Here is a 19,947-nt window from a genome sequence, read left to right on the forward strand (position 1 = left end):
TTTAATCCCTTAAAAGGAATTAGCATGCCCTCCTCTAACCTTTTCCCTTTCTTGCTGGCAAGGATGGGACAAGGGCTGGAGACACCATCTTGGCCTTAGAGATGAAACTATATTTTGAAAATGGCAGAGATATTTTTATAGTCCAAGACCTCTTAGCTTCAAATAGAGAAAATTCATTTCTGTTACTCTGTACTACTGAATTTCGGAGTCTCCTTGTTATTGTAGCTTAGTCCATATCCTACCTACTATGATAGCTAATCTTTATATTGAGAGTTTATCAAGTAGCAGACACTGTGCATCACATCATTTAACCCTCACAATGATATCGTGGGAAAATAATGTTAGAAATGAGGAAACTGAATTTCAGAAGGGGTTTGCAACATGCCAGGGGCCAAACAGCTAGTAGATAATGCGGTTGGAACTCAAGCCTAGGCCAGTTGCTTTCAGAAACTATACCTTTAATTGCTGTTTATCCCTTTGCTCTGATCCGCAGCCTTGAAGGCATAGACAGACCTCACTGAGGTTTGCCAAGATTCCCCATAAACACTTAGAAACATGCTTCTCATGTTGTAGATACTCAATAAATGTTTGTTGAATAAATATCAATTGGTTTCAGGAAAGCAGCCTTTTTGGAAGTTCCTAGCTACAATCAGATGATATAGTTAACTGCTTCTGCTTAGCCAGCAGCACTGCATCCCTGTTTTATATAGAAAAGTCTCCCAGTTGCTTAATACCAGACAATTTTCCCTCTGAAGAATAACACATAGTGTGCACTTTGGGTCCATGTCCTTATCCATCTTACCTGCAATCGGCAGAGAGCCTATGTAAGTGGAGCAGGCAGCTGGGGAAAGCACGCAGCCAGTTGTACTCATCTGCATTTATTTACACAGCTGTTCTTCCCCTTGTTCAAGCAGAAGACTCCAACCCAAAAATCAGAAACAAAAATAAAATTAGGGGGCTTTTTGAAGACTGCTGGGCAGTCTCCTGCATCCTGGGGTCTCAGCAGGGATGTGGGGGTTCAAGGATGTTCAAAGTCTCCTTTGTACGGTGTCAAGGGTACTAGTACAAAGCGAATAGTACTGAGAGCTTGGGGCTGTGAGAGAGGTTATTATAAAGTTCTGACATCATGCTGTGAGGGCTGAATTGTGTTCCCTTCTTCAGGGCTCTTATCTGGAGCCCTGCGATAGAAAAGTCATAGAAGAGAACGCCTGAACTGTTCTAGGGTTGCCTTCAGCCCTCCCCTGGGAAAACTTTTAGCAATAAACACAAATCAAGAGGAAACTGAAAACGATTTTTTCAAATGGGCCTTCAAACAGGCAGTCTTTATTTGTTCAAGTGGGGGGACTAAAAGAAGAAATTAAAGCCAAGTTTCTTTCTAATTAAGTTCCATGGACCTCCCGAAATACAACACAGATGCTGTGATGAACATTAACAAGCTCTCTGATGGAGTGTACTTGAGCTCAGTAGGACTAAGACAGAGAATGATTTAGAAAAAAAAAATAAAACCTCCACACAGAGAGAGAAACACCCTAAAAGCTTCTTGCAATGATGACTTTTATTAGTTCTTTAAGAGGTTACATGATAAAGCTGAATCCTTTTTCATCAGTACATTCAAAAGTAAATTCATTCTTCTCTTTTGATTCTAGTAATGATACACATTTAAGATTATTCTTTCTTTTCTTATGGGAACCTACCATGTTAACATATCTAATTAAAAGTAAGCATTGTTTTGTTTCAGAACATATGTTTAGATATAATGTCCCTGTCCTGGAATTCTATAGAGTCAATGTCTCAGGGGTGAGGTGCAGGGGTTGGAGGGCTAAGATTGATCCATCACCTAGAGGAGTATGTACATTAGGAAGAGCTAAGTGATGATTGAAGAGGCATGTTCAATCCATCATGTGTAATCAGTTTTAGTGCAACCAGATCCCAGGGAGTGGGATGAGTGTAAGGCAGGTGATTCTAGCTTCAACTTCAGAAAGTCAGAGATGATTTGGGGGGTATTTCTGCTTCAGTTTTACCTATACTTGTTATACAGTTGCTCAGTCGTGTCCAGCTCTTTGTAACCCCATGGACTGTAGCCTGCTAGGCTCCACTGTCCATGGAATTCTCCAGGCAAGAATACTTGTGTTAGGGTCCACAGCAATAATCCCACAGATACTATCAAGGATAGGAAAAACATACGACATAGAGGGAACCATGCATGGAAGCTGGCATCACTTCAGAGTTAATTAATTTGAGATAAGAGTCAGACAAAAACAAGCTATGTGATAGTGCCCAGAAAGATAGATGAGGCTGTCCTGAAACTGAAAAAGAATTGAGCTCAATGTTGAGATTTCAAATGGAGGCAGTGCAAGGTTGGATTGAGGATTATTTGCCTGTGAGACTGTATTATCTATAAATCATGTCAATGAGGAAAAATAAAAACCAATGAGGAAATTCATCTTTTATGGCTTCTGTTAAGTTTACACTGGCATGAGGGAAAATACCAGCATAATTAACATAGAAGAGGGACTTCCCTAGTGGTCCAGTGGTTAAGAATCCGCCTACTAATGCAGGGGACCCAGATTCGATCACTGGTTGGGAAGCTAAGATGCCACATGCCAGGGGAGCAACACAGAGCCCTCGCTGCCACTACAGAGACCATGTGCTGTGGGGCCTGTGAGCCACAACTAGGGGTTTTGCACCACAAGGAAAGATCCCGTGTGACACCATGAAGATCCTGCATGCCTCAGCTAAGACCTGACACAGCCAAGTAAATAAATACATACATTTTTAAAAATTAATGTAGGGGATTAAATGAGGGGATCTGTTTCAGGCCACCCAGGCTTTGCATATGGAGTGAATTGGAGTAGAAGATGGAAGTTTCTGCATCTCTTCACATCCCTGTGTACTCTCTACCTCACCTTAAAAAGTGGAATAATAATTTACTCCATCCAACATCAAATTGTTAGAAGGGAAAGACTCAGGTTTCTTTCTTGTGGAGGATTCATTTTCAAATGAATCCTCTTTTTACTTCTTTTTACTTCTCACTCACTCTTTCTTCTTTTCTGGCAAATTAAGGAAGAATAAAGTAGACCTGTTTGGCTCCATTCCTACCTTTTTGGTGGGCCACATGGATTGTGGAATCAAGGTGCCAAGAGCCTTACCTGGACAACTCCCACCTCGGGAGACCGTCCCCAAACCGAGGTTGCCTGTGGCTCAGGAACACATCCGCCTAATCCTGGAATCAGTTCATAGGGCCATTTGGAGGTACACTTATAGATACACTATCAATGCAGTTGTAGTCTCTAATGAAGGTTATCTTTTTATTTCCCATATGCTTACCTCTTTACCTTTTTTCTCACTGTGTTCATAATCTGGACAGAGAAAAGATGTGCTATATATTGGGCTCCCTGGGAAATCTCAGCAAAATAAAGAAATATTGGAATGCATAACCTGGTTTTAAAGTCCATGTAGAAAAATAAGCAAGCAAGAATAGCTAGGACAATTGTGAAAAACAAAAATAGTGAAAGAATGTCTTGATAGTCTGATGATACAATAATTAAAACTGTGGTATTGACACATTGAAGCTGCAGACAAATCAATGGATCAGAGTAGAAAGGTAAGCATTAGTCACTCAGCGGTGTCTGACTGCTTGCGATCCCATGGACTATAGCCCGCCAGGCTCCTCCGTCCATGGAAATCTCCAGGCAAGAACACTGGAGTGGGTAGCCATTCCCCTTCTCCAGGGGATCTTCCCAATCCAGGGATCGAACCTGCCTCTCCTGCATCTCCTGCCCTGAAAACAGATTGTTTACCAACTGAGCCACCAGTGAAGACATAGGCATAAATATACGTGGAAATTTAGTCACAAAGATGACATTTAATATCAATAGAGAAAAGAAAAATTACTTAATAAATTGTGTTGGAGCAGTATATGGGGGAAAAAATGAGCCCTTACTGTATGGCAAGATAATTCCAGGTATATTAAATATTTAAATTCAACAAATTAAATAACAAAAATTCAGGAAGAAATCACTGGAGTCCTTTCATAATCCAAAGTACCATAAAACTTCTCAGAAATCACAAAAAGAAAGACTGATCATTTCAATTGCCTAAAATTCAAAATTTATGTATAGCAAAACCCATCAATAATCAAAAGATAAATGACAAACTGGTCAAAATATTAGAAACTTAAATCACAGGGAAAAAGACCAACATTTCCTAATAATATATTTATTCTATGTAAGCAGGAAAAGATAAATAGATATCAATAGATAAACAGGCAAAGGATATGAAATAAAAATGGCTCTTAAGCATGGAAAAAAAAACCCCAGTATCATTCATTAGAAGCAATATGTAAATAACTCTACAATGATTTATCATTTTTTGCCTATTAAATGGACAATTTTTTTTTAAAAAACTACATAGAACAATGTGTGGAGAAACCAGCACTATAATACATTATCCTTGAAAGTATAAATTGATTAATCCTCTACCAAGAATAATTTGATCGTATTAGTTACAAATGTACATACCTTTTGACCCAGAAATTCCTCTTCTAGAATTGAATTCTACCAATATATTTATATCAAATGATATATATAAAGTATTTATTAGAGCACTGTTTATAATAACAAAAGATTGAAAACTAAACATTCATTATTAGGAAGTTGGTTGAATAAATTATGATCAACCTCATTAGAAGATAAGGTCTATGAATGAAAGGATTTGTGTTTGATTTGTCCAATGAAGAAAAAGAAATGCAAAAAGGAAAAATGGTTGTCTGAGGAGGACTTACAAATAGCTGAGAAAAGAAGAAAATAAAAAGGCAAAGGAGAAAAGGAAAAATATACCCATCTGAATGCAGAGATCCTAAGAAAACCAGGGAGAGATAAGAAAGCCTTCCTAAGCAATCAATGCAAAGAAACAGAAGTATACAATAGAATGGCAAAGACTAGAGAACTCTTCAAGAAAATTAGAGATACCAAGGGAACATTTCATTCAAAGATGGGCACAATAAAGGACAGAAATGGTATGGACCTAACAGAAGCAGATGATATTAAGAAAACGTGGTAAGAATACAAAAAACTATACAAAAGAGACCTTCATGACCCAAATAACCACCCAAATGATCACTCACCTATAGCCAGACATCTTGGAGTGTGAAGTCAAGTAGGCCTTAGGAAGCATCACTATGAACAAAGGTAGTGGAGGTGATAGAATTCCAGCTGAGCTATTTCAAATCTTAAAAGATGATGCACTTAATATGCCAGCAAATTTGGAAAACTCAGCAATGGCCACAGGGCTGGAAGCAGTCAGTTTTCATCCCAATCCCAAAGAAAAGCAATACCAAAGAATGTTCAAACTACTGCACAATTGCACTCATTTCACACGCTAGCAAAGCAATGCTCAAAATTCTCCAAGCAAGGCTTCAACAGTATGTGAACCGAGAACCTCCAGATGTTCAAGCTGGATTTAGCAAAAACAGAAGGACCAGAGATCAAATTGTCAACATCTGTTGGATCATCAAAAAAGCAAGCGAGTTCCAGAAAAACATCTACTTCTGTTTTATTGAGTATGCCACAGCTTTGACTGTGTGAATTACAACAAACTGTGGAAAATTCTTAAAGAGCTGGGAATATCAGATCACCTTACCTGCCTCCTGAGAAACCTGTATGCAGATCAAGAAGCAACAGTTAGAACCAGACATGGAACAATGGACTGGTTCCAAATTGGGAAAGGAGTACGTGAAGACTGCATATTGTCACCCTGCTTATTTAACTTCTGTACAGAGTACATCTTGTGAAATGCCAGGCTAGATGAAGCATAAGCTGGAATCAAGATTGCTGGGAGAAATATAAATAACCTCAGATATGCAGATGACACCACCCTTGTGGCAGAAAGTGAAGAAGAACTAAAGAGCCTCTTGATGAAAGTGAAAGAGGAGAGTGAAAAAATTGGCTTAAAACTCAACATTAAAAAAATGAAGATCATGTCATCTTGTCCTATCACTTCATGGCAGTCAGATGGGGAAACAATTAAAACAGTGAGAGACTTTATTTTGGGGGGCTCCAAAATCACTGCAGATGGTGACTGCAGCCATGAAATTAAAACATGCTTACTCTTTGGAAGGAAAGTTATGACCAACCTAGATAGCATATTAAAAAACAGAGACATTACTTTACCAACAAAGATCCGTCTGGTCAAGGCTATGGTTTTTCCAGTGGTCATGTATGGATGTGAGAGTTGGACTGTGAAGAAAGCTGAGCGCTGAAAAATTAATGCTTTTGAACTGTGGTGTTGGAGAAGACTCTTGAGAGTCCCTTGGACTGCAAGGAAATCCAACCAGTCCATCCTCAAGGAGATCAGTCCTGGGTGTTCATTGGAAGGACTGATGCTGAAGCTGAAACTCCAATACTTTGGCCACCTCATGCGAAGAGTTGACTCATTGGAAAAGACTCTGATGCTGCGAGGGACTGGGGGCAGGAGGAGAAGGGGACGATAGAGGATGAGATGGCTGGATGGCATCACCGACTCGATGGACATGAGTTTGAGTAAACTTCGGGAGTTTGTGATGGACTGGGAGGCCTGGCGTGCTGCGGTTCATGGGGTCGCAAAGAGGCGGACATGACTGAGCAACTGAACTGAACTGATAACAGTGACAAAGTCCAGATACTGCTAATAATATGGCTTGTTGCCTATATTCTTAAGTGAAAGAATTGCTGAATTTCAGTTAAAAGTTAATGAAAGTAGGACTTCCCTGGTGTTCCAGTGGTTAAGAATTCACATTCCAATACAGGGGGCCCAGGTTCGATCTTGGCCGGGGAACTAAGATCCCACAATGCCGTGGGGCAACTAAGATCCAGTGCAGCCCCCCCCAAAAAGTTAATGAAAGGATTGAAAGGAAAGCTGTAATATTTTTCACATACAAGTTCCTGGACACCTAGGTTCTATCCATAGAAGACACTTTGGACAGCTCCTCCAACCCCAGGTTCAGAATTCCATGGTAAGATCTTGACACAACCTCAAAATATAAAGAAATGCAAAGTCTAATCAAGTGTTGTGGCTCCCCTGTGGTTGCTTAAAGAATCCAACCTCATTGCACTCTCTACCCTTCAAAATCGTGATGGAGACTTTAACAGTATCTCACAGCATGGCAGTCAGGAGTTGAGAAGCCACTCCCTGCTGTCTGCTGCTTCCCATATCACACCTAGCCAAAATCTCTGGTCAACGTGCCATACTGATTAGCTGGGAATGTATAGCTGGAAACATAATTCCAAAATATCCCTTTGGGAAGTGAAATGAAGTGAAGTGAAGTCGCTCAGTCATGTCTGACTCTTTGCAACCCCACGGACTGTAGCCCACCAGGCTCCTCCATCCATGGAATTTTCTGGGCAAGAGTACTGGAGTGGGTTGCCATTTCCTTCTCCAGGGGATCTTCCCAACCCAGGGATCGAACCTGGGTCTCCCGCATTGTGGGCAGACAGACATTTTTACTGTCTGAGAAAGCAACTCTCAAATCCTTTGGATGACATATTTATTTTCTAAGCAGGCAAGTATATATAATCCTGGGGGTATTTAGAATTAAATAGAATCTGCCTGTAATGCAGGAGACTCTGATTCAATCTCTGGATCAGATAGATCCCCTGGAGAAGGCATTGGCAACCCACTCCAGTATTTTCGCCTGGGAAATTCCATGGACAGAGGAGGCTAGCAATCTACAGTCCATGGGGTCGCAAAAGAGCTGGACATGACTTCTCGACTAAACAACAGATTCTACACTTGCGTTAAATTTCAAAAGAATCTGTGACTAACTGGTATTTTAAGTACTTGTTTAAAATAATTTGGCATATTAGACCATACTTCTGCTTTTTCCTCCCTTACCTTGAGATCTTTCTTCCCATTCCTCCGTATCTTTTCCATCTTTGGGTATTGGAGAGCCCCCAGCCCATTCCTTGATTATCAATTCTTGATTATCTATCTCTAGCTACACTCACACCTTGTGAAGACAAAATCTACTTTGTTAGTATCAAACTGTGCCCTAACTATAAACACTATCTAGAATTTGATAGCAGCAGATCTAATCTCCAAACAGACCTCACCCCTGAGTTCCTTCTCTTATGTCTAACAGCCTATTCAACATCTCCACTTGATTATCTTTTGATTTCCTGTCTTGCCCACACCTCATACAAGTCTGTTCCCGCTCTTCCCCAAATTGGTAAATTACAACCACAATCTTCCAGTTTTTCAGGCCAAAAACCTTGGTGTCATCCTTTTTGAGCCAATACGTGCTTATGAAAAATTTGGCTAACAGTATGAAGCAGAATAATAGAGATTCCATTAGATATAACTTCAGCCTTTGTAATAGTGTTTGGTGTACGAGCATGTATAATGTTAAGCAAAATAAACTGAATGATTTAATTTTTAGTTATTCCATTCCATTTGTTATGAATCTTTCTGCTCTGTCTCCATGCACACCCATGCACTCCCTTGGCATGTTCATGCAGAGCTGGAGCTCTTAATTCTGTGTGACAAATATGGAATGCCGGCTTTCCATCTCTCTTGAATGCCATTGCCGCCTGGCCATCTGCATTTGGAGATCTGAGAGGAGCCAAAAAAGAGCTCTTCCATTCCCTACATCTAACCAAAAGCTTCAGCTTTCCACCCCATTTCAGTTAAACTCTATTTATGCAGTTACTCAAGCCTAAAACTTTAGTTCCATCCTTCACTATTCTCTTACATTCATACCCTTCATTCAAAGATCTTCAAGACTGACAGTTCTTCTTTCAAAAGACATCCACTGCTCATCATCTCTCTGGTTAGTCACCTTAATCCAAGCTACCATCATCTTTCCTTGAGGCTTTTCCAGTAGTCTCTCACCCTGTTAACCATTCTTCATGCAGCAGCCAGAGTTTGATTTTTTTGTCTGTGCCAGGACCCTAGCTCCCTATCCAAGGATGGAACACAGGTCTCCTACAGTGGAAGTACAGAGTCCTAACAACTGGACCACTAAGAAAGTCCTAGAGTTGATTTTTAAAAAGACCACTTCACCCCTCTGTGTTAAGCTAAGCCCTACAGTGGCTTCCTAGCTCTCTCAGTGAGATCCAGAGCCCCTTGCTGAAGCCATGCGCATTTCTTTGTTGAGGCTCTATCTCCCACTAGAATGTAAACTCCAGGAGCATCCAGACCTCCTTTCCTTTCTTCACCACTCTATCCACACCGCCTAAACAGTGCCACACATGGAGTAGGGACTCAACAGAAATTTGTTGCATAAAGAGTAAATAAACTTGGAGTTTGGGGTTAGCAGATGCAAACCAATACATAAAGAAAGGATAAACAACAAGGTCCCACGGTATAGCACAGGGAATTCATTCAATATGCTATGGTAAGTCATAACGCAAAAAAAATTTTTAAGAATATGTACATATACATAACTAAATCACCTTGCTGAACAGCAAAAAATAGCACAACATGTAAATCCACTATGCTTCTATTTTTAAAAAACTAAATAAGCTGTTGGATGTGGATAGAGCAAAGTTTGGGGGCGCAAAGGACTATAGAAGGGTAGCACTTACATTTTCCTTTATAATTTTTACTCTTTTGTAAAGAAAAAGCATTTTGAAGACTTAATCCTCAAAATTTTAGAGGGGAAAAATTTATGTAAACATGTTAGCAAGTCTAAGCTTTCCATAGGATTGAAGGAGTGCTAGAATAAGACAGAGAAATCCACAGAGGTGGGGATCTACTGGAAATCTACTGGTGGAGCTGAGGAAGCTGAACAAGTCACATCAACCTTTTAGGAAAAATGTCAGAGAGGAGTCTTCCTTTGGTTCACAATGACTTCTTAATGAGAATCAAAACCCCAGCTTCCACCATAGCCAGTTTCTACCCTTTTGAAGATTATCTGTGCCCTTGTCCACTCTCTTGTCTTATTTGTTCTTTTCCTTTTTCTCACCCTAATCACATCTATTTTTTTCTTTTGTTAATTCCACATATGTATTTAAATCTGATGGTATGGTGATATAGTTGGTTATAAAAAGGAGAACTTATTGTGAGATGAACAGCGCAGCAAGCATGATGGATGATACAGTTCTTGAGAGTGAGAGGAGTTTTCCTCAACTGAATAAAATTTCTTAACACCAAGTTACAGTCTGTTGGAAAAGACTGTGATGCTCAGAAAGGTTGAGGGCAGGAAGAAAAGGGGACAACAGAGAATAAGATGGTTGGATGGCATCACTGCAGCAACAGACGTGAGTTTGAGCAAACCCTGGGAGATGGTGAAGGACAGGGAAGCCTGGTGTGCTGCAGCCCATGGGGTCGCAAACAGCTGAACACCATTGAGCGACTGAACAACAATCTTATCCAGAAGACCCAAGAAAACAGTTCTAAAAAGCCAGCAAAGAAACAATAAATTCCCTGTGATAAGAAGTTGAGAAAGCCAGATATTTCAAGTGGGTAAAAAGAATGCCAGAGGCATACATAGCTTCAGGATAAATGAGGAGTTTGGGATTAACAAATATACACTACCATATATGAAATTAATAAAATACAAAGATTTATTTGTTCTGTACAGCACCAGGGCTTCCCTGGTGGCTCAGACGGTAAAGAATCTGCCTGCAGTGCAGGAGACCTGGATTTGATCCCTGCATCAGGAAGATCCCCTAGAGAAGAGAATGGCTACCCACTCCAGTATTCTTGCCTGGATAATTCCATGGACAGAGGAGCCTGGCAGGCTACAGACTATGGGGTCACAAAGAGGCAGACACGACTAAGTGACTAACACATTTACATTTACATAACACAGGGAACTATAGTCAATATTGTCACAGTCTGTATGAGAGTTGGAAAAGAATTTTGAGGCATGAGGCACAATAAGAGGAGAATAAAGTTTACTAGAGTGAGAGATGCTGTTAGAATAGCAGGGTGACTCAAGGGTGAGCCGAGCGCTTTCCCAGGCTTGCAGCCTATTTTTATAGCCTCAAGACAGAGAAAATTCCTACTGGAATGGTGGCATTACGTGATTGGTTAGGATGCTGTAGGGTGGGTAGTAGGGTGGGTGTTTTACATCACATGGGGTCACGGAACTGGCTGGTTTAGATCCAGAAGCTCATGGCAACAATTGCTATGGGGCTTGGTCAGTTCCAGAGATTTTTATCCTGTGGAACAGGGTTCCACACCTGTGACCTCAGTGTAGAGCTCCACAAATATAGTAACCTATGACAAAAATATTTTTTTAATGAATATATATGTATTCACATATATTTACATATATGAATTTACATATATAGATACATATATATGTATTCATATATATTTTAATTGAATATATATGTATATAGACATGTACATCGATATATAACCAAATCACTTTGCTATATAACACAATATTGTAAATCAACTATACTTCAATTTAAAAAAAAAAGAATAAAGCAAAGTATCCAAGGTCTTTCTACCTTCCTACTTTCTGCTTGTCTAAATGCAGTATGCTTGAGACTTCTCTCATGGTCCAGTGGCTAAGAATTTGCTCTCTTAATGCAGGGGACCCAGGTTCCATCCCTGGCCAGAGAACTAAATCCTGCATGCCACAACTAAGACCTGGCACAGTAAAAAAAATTAAAAATGAAACACAGCAAACTCGACCTCTTCTGTCTTGTCTGTCACTTGTGCCACATTTTAACAGCTTCTCTGGAGTCCATGAAGTGTCTTTGCTCTTTGGTTTTGCCACCTGAAAGATTCTCCCGGGCTATTCCTGTGTGTGTGTGTGTGTGTGTGTGTGTGTGTGTGTGTGTGTGTGTGTGTGTGTGTGTGTGTGTGTTAGGCCCTCAGTCCTGTCCAACTGTTTGCGACCCCATTGACCATAGCCCACCAGGCTCCCCTGCCCGTGGAATTTTCCAGGCAAGAATTCTGAAGTGGGTCGCCATTCCCTTCTCCAGGGGATCTTCCTAACTGTATAAAAAAAACTTCATCTGTAGAGCTCCTTCTGAAATATTGCCTCTTCGATGCACCATGCAACCCACCATTTCCTCCCCCGCCCTGAAACTGGAATTAATCTCTCTCCTGTCTGTCTAGAGAGTTTAATTTTTCAATCTCATCAGGCCTTATATTGTCATCTATCTCACTGTGCATATGTTCTCCATATGATATTGTAAGATCCTTGAGGACTGCAACCATTTTGTCCTTCTCTGTGTATTCTGACTTCCCTTCAGTGTCTTCAGACCTGTGGGAATTTGTAGAATTCAGAAGGCAGTATTTTCATCAAGAGTGTTCTTTCTCAAAGCAAAATTGTGTGGCACTCAAAGGCCTGAGCTTTAAAAGCAAGTGGCTGCGGTAGAATCTCAGTCCAACCACTTAACCAGCTTGTGATCTTGGCTGGGTGCTCATTCTCTCAGAACCTCAATTCCTTCATTGGGAAAGTGGGAATAATAAAATTTAGTAACAATAGGGTTGTTGTGACAAGTAAATGAGGCAAATGTAAAGCACTTGGCACAGGGCCTGGCACACAGAAAAGATTTAATAAACGGTAGCTGTTTTATTATTATTACTATTACCATTGCATTAAACCTCTGTACAGGGACCAAAATAGTCTCAACACATGCTAATCTATTTAAATAAATTGAGAGAGAATGGACTGGAGAGCTTGCTAGTGCTGCCAAGTCTAAGAACACCTCTATAAAGAGTAATCACTTTATAACAGCCCTGCCAATAGAAAGACAATGCAAGTCATGTATATAATTTTAAGTTTTTTATTAGCTACATGAAAATAAGCTAAAAGAAACAGGTGAAATTCTTAAACATATTTTTAATATATTTTCTTTAACTTGATGATGGTGAAAGAGGAGAGCGAAAAAGTTGGCTTAAAACTCAACAATCAAAAAACAAAGAGCCGGGGCTGGTGCACTAGGAAGACCCAGAGGGATGGGGTGGGGAGGGAGGTGGAAGGGGGGATCGGGATGGGGAATATGTGTAAATCCATGGCTGATTCATGTCAATGTATGGTAAAAACCACTATAATATTATAAAGTAAAATTGCATTTCGGATCTAAAAAAATAAATAAATAAAATAAATGTAAGGCACAGACTAGTACTAATAATTTGTAATAAAGAACATCATAAACTAAAAAAAAAAAAAAAAAAAACAAAGAGCACGGCATCCAGTTCCATCACTTCATGGAAAATAAATAGGGGAAAAAAATGGAAGTAGAGGCAGATTTTGTTTTCCTGGGCTCCAAAATCACTGCAGATGATGATTACAGCCATGAAATTAAAAGACGCTTGTTCCTTGGAAGGAAAGCTGTGACAAACCTAGACAGCATACTACAGAGCAGAGATGTCACTTTGCCAACAAAGGTCTGTATAGTCAAGGCTATGGTTTTTCCAGTAGTCATGTACAGATATGAGACTTGGACCACAAAGAAGGCTGAGTGCATGTTTTCGAATTGTGGTACTGGAGGAGACTCTTGAGAGTCCCTTTGACTGCAAGGAGATCAAACCAGTCAATCCTAAAGGAAATCAACCCTGAATTTTCATTGGAAGAACTGATGCTGAAGGTGAAGCTCTAATACTGTGGCCACCTGATGTAAAGAGTAGACTCACAGGAAAAGACACTAATGCTGGGAAAGAATGACACTAGGAGGAAAAGGGGGTGGCAGAGAATGGGACGGTTCGATGGTATCACCAACTCAATGGATATGGATTTGAGCAAACTGGAAGATAGTGAAGGACAGGGAAACCTGGTGTGCTGCAGTCCATGGGGTCACAAAGAGTCAGACACGACTTAGTGACTAAACAACAACTTAACCCAATATTTAAAATATTATCATTACAAACATGTAATTAATATGAATAACTATTAACAGTATACTTAACATTTTTTGGATTAAATTTTCAAAATTGGTGTATCCTTCACAATTAGCCAGTGGTTCAGATGCTAAACAGCCTGCCCACGATGCGGGAGACCCAGGCTTGATCCCAGGGTCGGGAAGATCCCCTGGAGAAAGAAATGGCAGCACATTCCATTATTCCTCCCTGGAAAATCCCATGGATGAAGGCGTCTGACGGGCTACAGTCCATGGGGCTGTGAAGAGCCAGACATGATTAGCGACTAACGCCTTTCGCTTTCACACTTACAGCTCATCTCAATCTGTGCTAGCCACATTAAGGCGCTCCATAGCAACTTGTGACCGGTGGCAACCATATCGGACAATATAGCTTTCTAACATGGGACCTGAAAATACCTCCCTCATAAGTGAGTCAAACCATATTAGGCTTTGACTGTATGTTCCTCTGAAAAGGATCGGTGGGAGTGTGAACACCAGGTCCAGGTGTTGACTCTGATGTTCACTTCATTGACTTTGGGCAAACCATTAATTTGGCATTTCCTGCACCTATCCTGGTACTTAGCAAGGTTACATGGCCATAAAAATTATGACCCATTACTCAGTCCAGCCTGTCTCATCACCACCCACCATCGCTTCCCATCCCCTGACCACAGGCCTGGGGCTGAGATCAGCAAAACATACTCCCAGACATCTTACCTATGGCTGAATTTACTACAACAAGTCGTGCCTCTGTAAGATTTATTAATTGAGGCATCACTAAAAATGTGGAGTCCTTAGAGTTTAAGGCTTTTGTCTTTTCCTATGAAGTTATTCCATCCTTTTAGAGTCCTTTTCTTAGAATTTGAGTACTTTGAGTTACCTGATACAGTCGTTTCCATATCTTGCCCTGGGAACCCACTCAGAGTTCACTTGCTAGTGGTGGGGAGAAGGGAGGGGATACCAGAAGGAGGGCAAATCCAGAGGCTCTGAGCATCCCACCTCCACATTAGGCTTATCCCTGATGTGTGATATTACTGTTTGTTTCATCATGAGATTTTATTTGAACGAGTGAAAGTCACTCAGTCATGTCCAGCTCTTTATGACCCCATGGACTGTAGCCAGCCAGGCTCTTCTGTCCATGGGATTTCCCAGGCAAGAGTACTGGAGTGGGTTCCCATTTCCTACTCCAGGTTATCTTACCGACCCAGGAATCAAACTCAGGAAGCTGATAACAAAGTGTTAATCAAATGACAAACATAATACAATTTAGAAACAAGTCTGATGTCCTTTATTCAAGTGAAAACAATCCAGGGACTAGGGGAGCACAGTGCATCATAAGCAGTGGAGCACCCTTCCCTAGGGATTTTGGGCAGAATTGAATTTGTAGAGCTTTAGAAGAGGCCTCGCTGAAACAGGGCCAATAGGCCCAAGGTCCTTATAAGGTTGGTAGGTCCTATTTTCTGGTAAGGTAAGCTAAGGCTTTGCCGGTGGTAAAGAACCCACCTGCCAATGCAGGAGACATTTGGGTTCGATCCCTGGGTCGGGAAGATCCCCTGGAGAAAGGCATGTCAACCCACTCCAGTAATCTTGCCTGGGAGAATCCCATGGACAGGGGAGCCTGGCAGGCTATGGTTTGCAAAGAGTTGAACACAACTGCAGTGACTTAGCACACAAGCTAGCTAAAGCTGAGTTGGAGATTTGGAGTTGATGTGTTAGGTTTCCTTGACAGTGTAGGCTGACTTGGGTTTTAATGTGTGACGTGGGTCCATACATGAATTAACTTTATCAGGTTAAAAAAAGTCTGAAACCTAGTTTTTGTCTTACCTTTAGTTTAGTCCCAGGATTTCCCCAAACTTCCACAACCTGACCCCAGCCTCAGTGTATGTTTCTCTAAGACTAAATTATCTCCCCAAGTTTTACCTGTTGATATTGAGGTTTTTTTGTTTTGTTTTGTTGTTTTTTTAATATTTATGTCTTTAGGCTATCATGGGTCTTAGTTGTGGCATGCAGGATCTTCTCAGTTGCAGCACACAAGATATTTATTTGCAAGATGCCAACTCTTAGTTATGGCATGTGGGATCTAATTCCCCCACCAGCAATTCAACCTGGGCTCCCTGCATTGGGAGTAGGAAGCCTTAGCCACTGGACCACCAGGGAAGTCCCAGTATTAAGAGATTTTTTAAGAACTTACTGAAACTCACGCAACTGTGATAGAAATAACCTTTAAATAACTGAGGTCTATCGACAAGAGTGAACAGGTCATCCTGTGAGAGTGTCATTTCATTTTGGCAGGTGTGGTCCTATGTGAGAAAAGAGCAGGGTGAGTGGGGAGGCTTGGTTTTGCCGCCTCTGTGACCCAAGGTGAACTGCCTCACAAGGCCACAGCAATCCCCCTGCCCAGCCCAGGAAAATGGGACTGGTAGCATTCTAAAGGTTTCTTCTTTGGTCTTTCAATTTAGAATCAGCCTACAGACGTGACATTAGCGGAAGATGGACTTCAACTTCTGAGCACAGCACAAAGCTTGACTGTACATTTTAAAGCATGAAATAACTTTATTCTGACCTTATCCCAAATTACTCTCACAGCATCCGATGACCAAAAATTATTTCAGCCGCTAAGAATGATTTGTGTGCAAGACCCAGACAGTTTCCACCATTCACCCTGTTTTCTCAACTCAAAGCTGCATTTTCTCTTGCTTAAAAAATTTGCATATTTTCTCAGTGCCTGTTTCTGACTCACAATAAACAATGCCCAGACCTCCTGCCAAAAAAATGTCCAAATGCGAAATAGTTGCTATAATAGTCGTTTTTGTGATGGCAACTTTGAGATGTGTGCTTTTAAATTATAATTACTTTTTTCCTTACAAAAGATGTGTATCTGTCTTGATTGCTGTAATTATGATTCTATACTAGCAAACACTTATAAAAGATTCATGTCATTGCTGGGCTTCATAAAACCCATGCCCTTCAATAAACTTCCTTTGGTGACTGTTTATATGTTTGTGTTTAATTTGTGGCAGAGAAATCTAATGAGAAGCCATTAATCACTGAGTGCATATAAAAATCTGTGTCCTTAACTAAATAGACCGAAGTGAATGGGGCAAGCCTATTATTGGCATGACAAGATTTAGAATCATAGAACATTGAAAGGGAAAGCTACTTGAGCAAAGTAACGTAGTCTAACCTCATTTGGGGCTTCCCTGCTGGCTCAGTCTGTAAAGAATCTGCCTGCAGTACTGGAGATGAGGGTTTGATCCCTGGGTTGGGAAGATCCTCTGGAGAAGGGAATTCAACCTCCTCCAGTACTCTTGCCTGGGAAATCCAATGGGCAGAGGAACCTGGCAGGCTACAGTCCATGGGGTTGTAAGAGTTGGACATGACTTAGTGAGTAAACCACCACCAATCTCATTTTACAGATGACATGCAAATTTGGAAGGGGAGGAATTTATGGTTTAGTGATTAAAAAATTTGATGGGAGCAGGAATGGGACATCTAAATTCTAAATCTGGACCTGGTACTAAGGAGTCCTGGCACAAGCTGACTTGACCTCCTCATTCGTCCTTCTTCTCAAAGATGATGCCTAGAATCCATGCATTGATGAGGGGCTCCCCTGAGGGAGAGAGGAGGGGGCACTGAAATAGGTTCTGACCCCCATCTCCTATCCATTCCATTAGAGCAGCTCCACTTGGATTTATTTATTTATTTTTGGCCATGTCACCCGACCCCAGCAGTGAAGGGTTGAGTTCTAACCACTGGACAGCCAGGGAATTCCTTCTCCTCCTTTTAAAGTTTGATATTTACTGAAATTCTTTCTTCAAGTTTTAGCACTGGTGATGGATTGATATAATTTTTCACATTTGTGGCTGTGATGTGTCCATTTATTCATGTAATAACTCCTACTTAACCAAGCAACCTTCTGTCCTAGTGACTGGGTGTCCAGTAGCTGTAAAGACCGACTCTGCTCTCAAAGAGCCCGCAGTCTAGAAAGAGAGAGTTACAAAACAGGGTGGCAATCACTCTGGAAATTTAAACCCCGGGAGTCTTGGGAGCATATAGAAGGGGCAGTCCACCCTATCAAGATTTGAGGAGGAAGAGAAGGAAGAGGAGAAGTTTAGGGTTGACTTTCCAGAAGAAATAACAGATGGTGGGCATTCCTTTTAATGTTCTTTACTTTCTTTTCTCTGTCTTAATAAAAGCTACTGAGGACTTCTTTTGGAAAAAGATGAAAAACCAAACTTACGAGAACTGTTAAGAGCTCTTGTCACTCACTGACTGTAATCCTGGGCAAATTGCTTAATCCCTATGAAACTCCATGTCAACATCTGGAGATACAGGGCCAGTAATGATAGAATGTTCCACAAAGCACTATCACAAAGATCGAATTAGATAATGTTTGTAAAAGTGTTTACAAAACTATAAAGCCCTGTAAAAATGTGGACTATCATTATTGCTAACACTCTGTGGAAAGCTTTAATTCCCACTGACCTACCCGATCTTTCCCAATTACACCAAGATTCTGGTCCTGTGGAGGTTTGGCTCACTTTGAACAACTGGGAAAAGAGCCATTTCACAATATGAGTCATAATTAACAGCAATAAGGCTTGTGAAATCTTCGTTAAAAAGCAGACCCTCTTTAGTTTTAGAATGAAGAGAATGTGTTACATTTCTGTAAACCATCTTTGTGTCCAACTCTTAGCTAACTTGGGATAAAATGGTTGGTATAATTTCTTACCACCTGCAGATTTGTTGAGGGGGAGTCCTGTTGTTCTTTTTCTCTCTTATAGTGGGATTCCCTAGGCTTCTGCCCTTCCTCAGACTGCTTCTTAAACCTCTTCAGGGGTCAAACATTAAAATGTTCTAGAGAAACCCACTAGTAACTAAAAGGAGTGAAGTGGGTGGACCCAGAGATATGGAAAGGAATTACCTCTAGGGAAGGTGGTCTCAGTTTAATTCCAGCTTATCTGTTGAACCTCCATACCTTGAAGTTGTCTGTACTGTTCAGTGTAATCTTTTTTATCTTTAAATGTGAGTGTGAATCATTCCAGTTTGTAAAGGTTCCTCTGTCCCCTTGGCTTCCTTACTCAAGTAGTATTCCCTTAAAAGGTTTGCATCAATCTAAAACTAAAATCACTCCAATGTTTAAATCCTGTGGCTTCCTCTTGCTTAGGAGTAGAGTTCAAGGTTTTTTAATTTAGTGTTCTGGCTCCTCTGTAAGTTACCCTGAAGAAGGGCATGGCAACCCACTCCAGTATCCTTGCCTGAAGAATCCCATGGACATAGGAGACTGGTGGGCTACAGTCCATAGGGTCACAAAGAGTCGGACACCACTGAACTGACTTAACACAGCACACACAGAGTAAGAATAATGTTGAGCTAGGCATAGATTCTCCAAGAGTCTCTGAGTCTCAGAGGAAGACCTGGTAATTAGGCTGCAGGACAGGGTTCCCATAACTTTCTTTGGGCCGCTGCCACTGCCCACTGAATAATAATTACAGATGTGTTTGTGGGCTCCTAGAGAAAAGGGGCTTGTTTTTGGAGCACAGCACTTGTTCAAGGTTTGTTGAATGAGTGACTATGGTAAAGGTTACTTATAGTTGTTCAACTCTTTGCAACCCTATGGACACTTTCCTGCCAGGCTCCTCTGTCCATGGAATTCTCCAGGCAAGAATACTGGAGTGCATAACCTTTCCTTTCTCCAGGGGATCTTCCCGATCCAGGGATCAAACTCGGGTCTCCTGCATTGCAGGCAGATTCTTCACCTCCTGAGCTACGATGGAAGCCTAGCTGCCCACTAAAATTGGGATTTTCAGGCTTCACATAGGTTCAAGATAAACCAATCTGTTAAAAACTTAACCAGAATTCACCACCAACTTTTTTGTTGTTTTGCTTTTTACATTCGGGCTTAAAAGGAAAAAAAAATTAAGACAAAATGAGAGACCAGCTACCACAAGTACTATTTCTGTGCCTGCTACCTCTAGTACTTCCACTGGAGTTAAATCAAGTCCCCTTCATTGTCCTAATATTCTACAATTTCCAAATTGTAAAAGGAAAATTGACATTCCTTATGCTAACCCTAAACTGTCAACTATTTGAACAAGGATGGGCAAAATCTCCCATGAAATTACAAATTAAAGTGAAAAATATT

This window comes from Muntiacus reevesi, chromosome 14, assembly GCF_963930625.1.
Source record: "Muntiacus reevesi chromosome 14, mMunRee1.1, whole genome shotgun sequence".
Taxonomy (NCBI): domain Eukaryota; kingdom Metazoa; phylum Chordata; class Mammalia; order Artiodactyla; family Cervidae; genus Muntiacus; species Muntiacus reevesi.